We start from the raw sequence: 13,017 nt of genomic DNA, 5'->3' as shown, positions 1-13,017 counted from the left end.
AACTTTTTAGATTTCAATGGTCCAATGAGATATGTCAAATATAACGTTTAGGGCAGTCATTCGTTTCTAATATTTCTATAGTTGCCGAACATTTTGATAATTTTTTAAGCGTCTCCATAGCGCAATTTGAAGAAAAGCGGAACATTTGGCCCTTCGATGGAAAAGAACTGAGATAAATCTTTATATGGGCCTTTTTTCAATTGAAATGATTAGCCGATCTGTTGAGCAAGTAGCAGGGTTTTTCTTCCTGCGTATAGGCAAACTGGCCACATGACAACATCCGCAATTTAAAGTAACGCTATTGGTGATGATAGTGCCGTTGTGTGCATATGCACATGTGTGTGTGTGTGGGGGGGGATTGTTGTGGTAGATTGGAGTGTTCTCCCCTGATGAGTCCTTTGATTTCTTGGAGGTGTCACAGAATAATAATCGATTTCGAAAATTTAAAAAAGTATTTATCATCTCTAATATAGTTGAGATTATTATTATGAATTCCGGTTCTAAGTATGTTTTAATGAAGAATTTGTAGTTCGAGATACATTGCAAAAAATCCAGAAACCGGAATGCATAGACACAGTGTGTAAATTCGTCGAAAAGAATTCATTGAAAGAAAGTTCATCCAAGCATAAATTAGTGAATACCTTTTAACTGAAAAAAAGAGTCATCTAGCAATTACTAAAAGTAAAGCTAATTACCGGACAGTTATTCATCGAACACACATTTAATAGAAACCACATTAATTGAGCTGGTTCTAACACACTCACCGCAAAATGTCGACAAAAGTTCATCTTGAACATCAAATTCTCGAAAGAGGGAATTATTGAAAAAATAAATTTAAAGAAGTTTTCATTAACACGATGATTGATTGAAACCTAAAATTTGTCAGCATAATTTAAATAATTGAGAGTTATATACCTTTTAACTGAAAAACAAAGAGCCATCTGGCTATTATTAAAAGTAAAGCAAATTACCGGACAGTTATTCATCGAACACCCATTTAATAAAAACCACATTAATTGAGCTAGTCACATATAGTCATTCAGCTGAAATCTTGTATTGGCGTTCACGAGATGCTACTAGCACCTACTTTCCCAACCATACAATAAACGAAAGAATAGCTTTAAATACAACCACAAAAAAAATGAACTTCTAAACTAAGAAAATACAATATTAGCACTTTGTTCACTCCACTTCCAAACATCCGTTTCTTAATAAGCCACCCAAAACATTATCATCATCATCTTAAATACCATGGTTTATATAAAATAGTGTGTGATTGTTATATTCCTTATTTTGGGCAGACAGACAAATCTGTCGTGAGTATGGAAGAACACATGAGGGACATTGCTTACAAGAGACAGCGAGCCAGTTCATTATCAAGTCACATCCTTTTCTCGGCTAATCCTGATGATGAAAGCCAAAGTCACACAGTCTGCTGGGGAAAATCTATTAACATCTTCAGTTGCAATGATGAACTAGAGAGAAAAATCGTGGAAACTAGGGAAATCATCTTCAGTCCTGTTAATCTAAATATTATCTTGAGCTACAACCTCCCAAATAGTCATTCAGCTGTAATCATGTACTGGCGTTCACGAGATGCTACTAGCACGCACTTTCCCAACAATACAACAAACGAAAGAACAGTTAAATACAACCACCACGTCTTAATATCAATTATGTATAGAGACTCTCTATGTTGTTCATAGTTTACTTAAGCTTAAGTGTTTTAGTGTTTTTTCTTTTTTCTTACTTTCATGATGTCACCTGATGAAGGCTGTTACAAGCGGAAACTAGTCGTGTTTTAATATTAAAACCTTTTTACATAAATCTCGGTTCTAGTCATTCAATTATTTTTTTAAAATAAATAAATAAATAAATAAATAAATAAATATATATATATATATATATATATATATATATATATATATATATATATATATATATATATATATATATATATATATATATATACTTTTCGAGTCTAGTCGCCGACTAGAGGAAATTTTTCTAAGCCTTTTTTCGACCGGTTCCCTAGTTAGTCTATCTCTGGCACGCCAAGCGGGTTTTTCCTCCCGGAAACTCGGGTTTTTCGTTCCGTAAACTCAAGAAAATCGACCGTAGAACCCACATTATTTTCAGACATTAAATATATTGTGTTAGGGTTAGGGACCACGAGATGGCGGCACATTTGAGCAGTCTCTCTTCACTGTGTACTGCTTAATTAGTGATAGCCTTGGGCCATCTATCTCTGATTGGTACCAGTGGAGATTGAACTGCCCACTCAGTCTCCAGAAAGTTAGATCGGGCTAAATGGCCTCGCCTTCTCCCAGTATACTGGAATAAAAAATCGTCAGCTGATTTTTTTTTTTTTTGATATATATATACTTGAACTATGTTTCAGGCGCAAACTTAATTATTTGCATACTTACTTGGAATTAGGAGTTAAATAACCAAGCTTATAAAATTACTTGGTAACCCTAATATATATATATATATATATATATATATATATATATATATATATATATATATATATATATATATATATATATATATATTGAACATACAAAGTAATTTCATATAAACTTGGTTTTTAATCCTATTTCCCAGCTGAGCAAAGAGACAAGTAAATCAAGTTTGCGTCTGCACATAGTGCAAGTCTGAGGGAACTCATGGTAGTGCCACTCTAAGTTGCATAGAGTGGCACTACCACGAGTTGCCTCAGACTATCTGCAGGCGCAAACTTGACTTACTTGTCTGTGTGCTCACCTGGGAAATAGGATTACTAACCAAGTTTATACAAAATTACTTGGTATCTTGAATACATAATATACCCAAGTTACAAAACTTTCTACATCTATCTCTCATCCCGAGATTTTATTTAATAAGGTCAAAACACCTTGTGGCAACTTGTTTACTTAAAATCATAAGTTCTGCATTACTGCAACCTTAGCATTGTCAGGTCTGGCTCCCACTAACGAGACCTCAATAAAGGTCGAAACCGGTTGGAAGCTTTCGCGATGAATGGTAATCCTGTAGCCCGTGAAGTTTTAACCGAGGCTCAGCTGTTGCTGTCACTCAGGGCATGCGTGGTGGGTTAATGCATAGCAATGCTTTAGCCTGTGAAGTTAACTGAGGCACGGCTGTTGCAGTTACTCTTCTAGACGTACAAAAGAGCAAATGAGCGGCTCTGCTGTGTGGTAGGGGACCCTGCCACTGTGTAGAGCAAACTGAGTTTCTGACTTTCTGATTCTGCGGTTCGCTCATTATTGGGTAATCCGGGAGATTTTACGAGTTTTTGGAAAGGTATCCCGCACTTAAACAAAGGGAAACCGGTGCGGCTCTAACTCCGATGATTTTAGAGGTTCTGAGACGGGGATCGTCTTATTTTTAGAGCCCGCTTCACCTGTATAAAGGTCGAAACTGGTATGGTTAGTGACCATTGCCTTTAATTCATAACATCATACACCTCCGCAAGGGGATGTGCTTTACATTAAGGGAAAAATACTGATCAGAGTGATCAGAGTTTAATCCACCTTTACCACGAGTTGCGTAGAGTGGCACTACCATGAGTTGCCTCAGACTTGCAGTAAGTGCAGGGGCAAACATGATTTACTTGTCTGTTGGCTCACTTGGAAAATAGGATTACAAACCAAGTTTATATAAAATTACTTGGTATCTTGAATACATACTATACCCAAGTTAAAAAAACGTTCTCTCTCTCTCTCTCTCTCTCTCTCTCTCTCTCTCTCTCTCTCTCTCTCTCTATATATATATATATATATATATATATATATATATATATATATATATATATATATATATATATATATATATATATATATATATTAAATATAAATATATATTATAAATAATAATATATATTTATATATTTATATATATTAAAAAGAACTGAATGAATAGAACCGAGATTTAAGTAAAAAAGTTTCAATATTAAAACACGACTCCGATTCCTTTTGACCCTGGACTTCGGCCTTGGTTTCGTGATCCTGTTCACCAAGTGAATTTTAGGTGCTAGTTTTCTGTTTTATAGGATCACAAGTAGTTTCAACAATTTCTGCTTCTTCAGCCTCCCTTTTTTTACTCATTGGCATAAAGTAACTAGTTATTTCACTAATTTTGAACAATGATTGCACTGATTTATCTTAGATTAATTCAAAACTCACGTGAACATCTATATTCACTCTGCCTGTTCACAAGTTCTATATTCACAAGTTCTATATTCACTCTGCCTGTTGCAGAGTGAATATAGAACTGATAAACCGATTCTGGAAGCAATCAGAAGTGAACACAACTTCCTTTTTCCGGTCGCGTACCAACCTATGAAACACGAAAGCAGGGTACCGACGTTAAAGTAATCCAAACTGAAAATTCAATTCGTGAACATAGTGCCATCTGCTTGAATATTTATAATACATTTTGCTGTCCGTAAATCGCAAAGTTTTAAAAACTTAAGAAAAAAAGGTGCCGGTAGAACACCGTCCGTATCGTCCGGAAAAAAGCCCTGGTTGTACTCTTGAATTTTGTTTTCATATGCAGGTAAAAATATAATTCTACCTTATATAGTGGACATCAGTGTATAAACGTATAGCGCATTGTATACCCTGAGTGGAATTAAGTTCTTTTCTTGCCATTTGTAGCTGTTTTTATAATCTTTTTTTGTACTTTTTTTATTTAATTTTTCATAGTCCAGAAACTCTGCTTTGGAGACCAAACATGAAAAATTTTCAAAATGCTACAGGCTTCCAATAAGCGATGCGTTTTTCTCACAGCGAGGATCCAAATGGATCTCCCACTTAAACACACTCACAAACATCCATTCTTACGACTGGATTTGAACCCATGACCTCTTGGTTGGAAAGCGGGTACGCTAATCACTCAGCCAACCAGGCCAGCCAACTATGTAGTCTACTGTCTCGTTTGTACTGTTGTTTCTCACACGTGTTTCACTTAACAGTTTCATCGTTTACTCTGCGCAGCTACTACAGAGCATAAATTTCCCGAAATGTTGCAATATTGGGATCCTATTATAGTGAGTGAGCTCTTCGATACGGATATTTTACGATTAATGTGTTCTAAGAAAACTGCAAGACCGTGTGCTTCCTTATATATCTGTATAGGCCATGACTAAATGTATGTGTTTAAAGAACCATGACAACGAACTTGTGCGGCTATTTTTGATCAGATAGTCATATTGCAAAACACTGACTAAAAAAACAAAACGAGAAATACACGGTCGCCGTTATATTGTCCCCAACGGTTTTTTGAAACGTTGTTCTGAATTTCTTCTATATTAAAAGTTTGTTATCGCATTGGAAGAACTTTTATTCAAATCCTCCAATTTTCATTACAATTGTCATTTATTTTATTTATTTATTTATTATTTATTACTTCGCGACACCTCCAAGGAGTCCAAGGACTCATTGATGGAGGATACCTACCCTACAGCTCTCCGTCTCCAACATTCCATCCACCAACTACACCGAATCTCTATTATTTTCATCTAGATCAACGCCAGCTGCTGCCCAACACCCCACTAGTATTGTTTTGTCTGTAATTGCGTGGGTTCTGAAAGGCCGATTTGTCTGTATGCGTGATGAAAAACTCGGGTTTTTACATTCCCGCATACAGTAAAAACTTTGCTACCTCCGTATGAGATATGATAACTTACCTTCAACACAAAAAGCATATGGAAGTATTCCTCCCGTCACAACGAGAATCGAAACTAGCCTGTTCAAATCGAAGAGCGTAACATACCGTCGTACTTCCAAGTGTGATAAGGAAGCGCTGCTGTATTTCAAATAAAATTTTAGAATAGTCAAGTACATAAAGACGAGGATATTTTTTTTTTCTTATTCAAAAATGTTGCAAATAAGAAAGCGCTGCCAGAGGTGCATCTAGATCACACACGACAGTAAACATTACTGTACTCGTTTGTGTCCCTAGCGTGGTATGTGGTTTTGCAGATTGTTTTGTTCACAATAAGACATTTTCTCTCAACTGTAAGATTCTCCTGACATGCGAAACATATATTTAGTTTTCCTGTATGGATTTTCTAATTTATTTATAATAGTTCTTGATTACCGCATTTTGTATATCCCTTTTTTCTTCTTTTTTCCAAAATATATTGAAGGCAATTAACGAGAAAATGAAATATATGCTATCTCTAAACACGTCAGTACAATTCGATCACATAAAGGAACTGATAACACTCTACCCGGATTGTATCAAACTTGTTAAAGAAATGGACTGCATATTGTCATTCGAAAATTTCCTCACTTTTACTATAAATACTGGAGTTTGTTGCTTTATGGGATACCGTGTAATTATTAGAGATATTCAAGAAAAGAGATCGCTTATAATTTGGAGGTGTTTTGCATTTTTCGTGATGCTTTTTCCTTCAACTTTCGTCATTAAATTAAAACAGAAGGTAAGTAATGAAATGTAAGCTGACTGTGTTTGAATAATCACATAATTTTAAAATGATGTCTGTCTGTTTAGTTAACATGAGTAAATTAATGTACTAGATCAGTTTCCTACCTTTCTCCACTTGTGTAACCCTTTTAAACCCATTTCTATAAATTGTACCCCCCCTTGTTTTTAAAATAGCTGTTTTTAAATACTTAATATATATATATATACTAAAAATCTATTAAGAGTGTCCGATTCATATTTATATAAAACCGTTCTAATGAACGTTAATTTATTATCACACGTGTAATAAATTAATTATAAAATTTTCTGCCGTATTTAATTTTCCTGAGAGAGTTGTCGTCCAATGCTTTATCTTGAAATTATTAGAGATCTTATGCTCCTTCTCTCAAATTTTCATCATCACAGTCGTTGATTGATTTCCCATGAGCTCGTATTATAGATGAATTCCGATATTCCTAATCTTAGTATTTATAAGCACGTACTTGGGTGTATTTTGCAGTTGAATTTTTTGACGTGCTGTCTTAAAAATCGAAATCGTTTACGTGATATACTATGAGTGAATCAGGTATTAATCATATGAAAGTTTTAACGACGTCTTATGACGGGACATTACAATACAATAATGCCCGTTATAAGGCGGGGAATTACTGTATTGTACTGTAATGATAAGAATCGACAAACTATGTGAACGTTTGCCTATTTTTCCTTGATGACGATTAATCTTCAGTTCAATAATAGTACATGAAATATTTCTCTTTTTCTCTTTTTTTTATGACTTTAGTGTTTATTGACGAAGAGATACGAAATGTTAATGGTCGGACTTTAATCTCCAGTTCACAGGAAATGGAATATTTGAATGCAACGCTTAGGTGAAACAGATCATACATGGCAGTGGTTATAATTACAATTCGCTTCATAACCATAACTATAATTATGCGTATAATTATGCTATCATGAATATACAACAAACAGTAGATTGAATAAGAAAGTATAGTGCTTCTCATAGTAAGATGAAACTTCATATTCTTCCGTGAAAACACTGCTGATTGCTTTTGAGATACACAGGCAGGGCGGGCTTAAAGTAAACATCGTAAGATAACACAAAATGATCGGTGTAGGCGTGTGTAAAAAAAAATGATTGTGGGAAAAGTACAATGGCAATATTTTTAATGAGAAAATATCACACTCCGGCGTCTCTTTTTGATAAACAATTTTTTTTGCCGTTTTAAAATCAATAGAAAAATATTAACCTGTTTGACACGTAACGCAGTAGTGAAACGCAGTTTTCACAAGATCTTGTGCGATACCTTTTTTTTTAGAAGTAGAGAAAAACGCCCGTGAGATTACGCAAGCAAAATGAATTGAAAATCATTAAAGTTATGGTCCTGTTAATGAAAGTACATTTCATCGAATTTTTTGACAGTGGAAGCCTTATGTAGCGTATATATATATATATATATATTGTTGAAATTAGGATTTACTCGGGATGTATACATTTATAAAAATAAATTTAACTGACTAGAACCCGAGAAAGTATAACAAAAACCTTTAATACATCACAACTAGTTTCATCGGTGATCCGACTTCTTCAGGTGAGAAATAAAAACATAAGACATAAAATAACACGGTAAAAAATGAACTTTACAGCTTAATAAAAAGCAGAATAATAACAGTCATATTTGAATAGGTGACCGCGTGCTACCGTTGGCATGAGTAGAATGTGTGCGACAGCTAATTTTTGAGCGCCAGTACTGGATTACTGCGCTATGGGAATCGGGTAAATTGTAGCTAAGATTATTATTTAAATGTGAAGGGTCCAGAACTATTTCTTTTGATTCGATGATTCTTCTTTCGAATTCATCCTTGCAAATATATAAATTAGTAGTGCGTTCCCACTCAACTTGATGTGGCTGTTCTTCAAGGTTAGAGTTTGCCGAGAAAAGGACATGACTGGAAAGGGCGCTCGCACGTGCTCTACTGTAGGAGATGTCACGTCTATGTTCCTCAAGACGAAGTGAAACAGATTTGTCTGTCTGGCCAAAATAAGGTCGACCACAGTTGCACAAAACTTTATAAACACCAGGAAAATGCAGATGGTTGTGTTTTGGTTTTGGTCGACTCAGAAAAGAACGAAGTTTTGGCAGCGTAGTATAGTCGGTCTTTATGTTGAATTTTTTCAGAATCTTAGCTAGTTTTGGGGTAAGAGTGCTGATAAAAGGCAACTGTATATGAGTGATAGGGTTGGAGTCATCTTCTTGTCGAGGATGTTGGCGTGGTCTCAAGCGTTTAGTGATGTTACGAGACGAATATCCATTATTTAAGAAGGTGTTTTTCAGGAAGTTAAGCTCTGTTTGAAGGTCTTCTTCTGTGGAAATGAGACATCTTGCTCGATGGGCGAGGGTGGAGATGATGCCCAGTTTCTGAGGTGGGAAGTGATGAGAAGAACCATGTAAATATCTATCAGTGTGGGTGGTTTTTCGAAAAATTGAAAATTTAAGACAGTCAGGAAATCTACTGATCTTTAGATCCAAGAAGGGGAGAACGCCGTTAACCTCTAGTTCAGATGTGAATTTAATGTTTTGATGTTGGTTATTTAAATGGTTTAGGAAGTTTTGCAGTTCCTCTAAACTATGTCCCCAAATAAGGAAGACGTCATCGATGTAACGTAACCACAGTTTAGGTTTCAAAGTAGCTGAGGAAATAGCTTTCTCTTCAAAATCTTCTAGAAAAAAATTAGCTAAGACTGGAGATAGAGGGCTGCCCATAGCTAAACCGCTAGCTTGTTTGTATATTTTCTCTTCGTAGCAGAAATAGCCGGAATTGATGCAGTGAGTTAGAAGAGTGAACACTTTTTTAGAAACCTTGTCCTTAAGAAGACTCAGAACTTCATCTGTAGGAACATTCGTAAACAAAGATACGATGTCAAAACTCACCATTCTGTCCGAGTCTAAAAGATTCAAATTTTTTATTTTTGAGATGAAATCTTCAGAGTTTTTGATGAAGGAAGAAGAATTGCCAACTAAATGTTTTAAAGAAGCTGCAAGATATTTAGACAGATTGTATGTAGGTTAGTCAATCCCTTCCACAATAGGTCTTAAAGGGGTGTCAACCTTATGGATCTTAGGCAAGCCGTACAACCGAGGAATGAGGGGATGGAGAGAGCGGAGAGATAGTCTTGTATGTCTAGGAAGTTCAGAAGTTGATTTCATTTTTTACCGTGTTATTTTATGTCTTATGTTTTTATTTCTCACCTGAAGAAGTCGGATCACCGATGAAACTAGTTGTGATGTATTAAAGGTTTTTGTTATACTTTCTCGGGTTCTAGTCAGTTAAATTTATTTTTATAAATATATATATATATATATATATCAATCAACGTAGTAAGTTGAAGCTGTTTCACAAGCTGTTTATTAAGAAACAAATCAATTCATTACAACTACGATATTGTAAATGCAGAAAAATAATACTTAAGAGCAAAATTGTAAAGAAAAAAGTGAACATAACTAACTAATGCATGTGTAATACGAATAGAACGTATGAAAAAAAGCATAGAAATTGTTATTATTATTGTTATTGTAAAAACCATTACTGTAATTCGAATTTCATTCAGCCGTAAATAAAAATTATTATTTTCATTGTTATTTTCGTCTCAATAATTGACTATAAAACTAAACTCATTACAAAACAGGCTGATGACAAAAACAGTTCTGGTGCGCCAAAATAATACTCTTTTTTCACCAATCAACATGTAACAACAGTCCACACTTGACTATAAAAAATCTTTGACATTACACTATCATACTAAGACACTCCTACTCAAGTAAATATCAAAAAATAGTAAAACTTCCATATGAAATCAGTTCAGACTCAGCGTATAATATACGTTACAAGTAATTATAATGATACATGTGTAAAAGCAATTCCGGTACCACACCTGATAAATAGGATTCCATGTAATATCAAGAACCACACTTGATTGCTATCCCAAAGAGAGTTTTCAGGTCGCTATATTCAACACTTGGTAGAAACCTATGCATGTAATTAAAGTAGCCGCACACATAAACACACCGAAAAAAAAAAATAGTTTAAGTTTTGAGATCGTAATGCGTTTCAAGAATCACGGTCTAAGAAGGCTGCTAATTGGTTTTCTAATGATGTTTTTTTCTGTGAAAAGCAAAGATAAATCCGAGTTAATTAATAGTAGTAGTCATCATCATTTCCCTTCTGACGAGGGTAATTGTGCACTTACGAAAGCCTATCAGAAGACACTCAACAGCATTGGAATTAATATCAACAGACTTATATTTTTGAAAAGATGTAAGTTTTCCTCAATTATTCCAAAGTTCCTACAATTTAAAGCAATCATTACTGCAGAAAGAGCGCACCGAATTCTATTAAATTATATTTAATAGATATATTTAATATATATAATATTTAATATATATATATATATATATATATATATATATATATATATATATATATATATATATACACACAAAAAAATATTACACATCAGTACTGTTTGTCGAATAGCAGTCAAAAATAGAGAAGTACCCGATAACGCTTGTTGAACAACTTAAAGTTGATTCCAAAAATATAGACTGTGCAGAAGGGATAGTTCCAAAGCTCTCTCGATTCAACATTCTTTGTGTTATTGATGATAGGGAGTGAAGTATGATCATGAATCATAAATATGATAAAAAAATAGAGATCTGGGAAACTCCTGTGTCGGTCGAGGAAAGAAGCCGCCCACTATGACCAACGTTTGTGAATGGTAGTAATTCGGCAAATAGGGCATTGAGACAGATTTTCAGATGTCTTGGAAACTTTTAAACTTTCCAAATAGGTTTGACGACGGTTTCTATTTTTTTTTTCTTTCATGGTCCATTGATGGGTAATAATGGGAAAGAGATCTGTGAGGGATCGAAATAGTCGACATCCATACGAGTTGTCACTGATTAAGTAGTAGGCTTTTTAATGGTGAGAGAATTAATTGCTCATGACTTTCGGAATAATAATTTGTTAGCCAACTCATCTCCGTTATTTTAAATGGATGGAATATAAGCTTGTTTCCATGATGTAAGGTAGATATCAGTTAAGTGGAAAGATCGTATGGATAATATATTGAAAGCATAAATTCTGAATCACATGTTTTAAAGACAGCTGAATGAGATTTCATCATGAACTGAAGACGCGTTGTTATAAAAGCTATTCAGAATCGTTTTAATGTTTTTCTTAAGTATATATATATTTCTTTTGTGATTTATTAGGATCCCGGTGTATGACCTGATAAGTAGAACAGCCCTCGAGGATATGATTCATTTCTCTGTTTTAATTCTTCTGTCCAAAATAACATTTTAATTTACTTTCTCTGCTTTGGATATCATAATGGTCATTTTCTTTCATAATATTTTGAGGGTTGATGAGAGGAGTGGGTTTTATCAGAATAATAGCCAGATATAGACGAATGTTCTAACCACCTGTCGGTGAAAGAACATGGATACCCGTTTGAAAGGGATAAAAGGATAAAAAATAACTGATGTTCTATGGTGTATTGCATTACTGATGTGAAAGGAAAGATGATGGTTTGATGGGAAATCTTAAGGGAGATTATTGTACGCAAGGTTGGAAAATTTGAGATATTTGGGAATCGTATTGAAAACTGGAGAGACTGTTCATGGACATTAATAGTATGATTTAAATGGAGAGTTGAAATAGATAGAAGAAATCGCATGAGACAAAGAAGTTTCCTAACAGTGAAATGATTTTACAATATAGATTAGAAAGCTGATTGGTGGAAAGAATTAATCACGAACTGTGTCTAAACACACAGAGAGTTGCATATGTCCGAAGATGTGTGGGTTTCATCTTTTCACTGAAATGAGGACGACGTAGTCTATTTTTCGAATATTTTTTTTTTTCTTAGCATAGCTCATTTCATGAAAAAACATTTTTTTCTGAAGAGCGAAAAGCTCAACTCCATGCACAGTTACACTAAAAAGGGTTGTCAGTTCGACAGTGTGTTTGTATCTAACCTGTGTCGACACGATGGCTCAGCATCGATCAAAAATCAAGATCAAAAATCAAGCGTTCAATTTTTTCTTTTGTTCTGAGATTTTAAATGTTTCAGAAAATAATCTAATTCAACAAATTTCAGGACTTATGTCCATTAAGGATGATTCTTAACGTAATTGACTCAGTCCTGAAATTTGTTGAATTTCTGAAACATTTAAAATCTCAGAACAAAAGAAAGAAATTGAACGCTTGATTTTTGATCTTGTTTCAGTCCCATTACGATTGAAGTAATGAAGATAAAATTCTAGTGGACGATCAAATAAATACATGTATTATTGGCGCAGGTTTCCTTTTATCGAATAAACGAACCAAAGCTTCGTCAAGAACTTGGTGAGAATTTAATATACACGACAATCGTAATCATGTATCATATGGAGTAAAATAGGAACATGAAATGTTAAGACAAAAATTTCGGTTTTACAATGTTATGTCTGGTACGGGCCAGATTGCTTTTTGTTCTACCGGAAAGTTAAGAAAAATCGA

Source organism: Typopeltis vanoorti, chromosome 1 (genome assembly GCF_054136105.1).
Source record: "Typopeltis vanoorti isolate ZY-2024b chromosome 1, IOZ_Tvanoo_1.0, whole genome shotgun sequence".
Taxonomy (NCBI): domain Eukaryota; kingdom Metazoa; phylum Arthropoda; class Arachnida; order Uropygi; family Thelyphonidae; genus Typopeltis; species Typopeltis vanoorti.
This window is presented reverse-complemented; position numbering follows the sequence as displayed.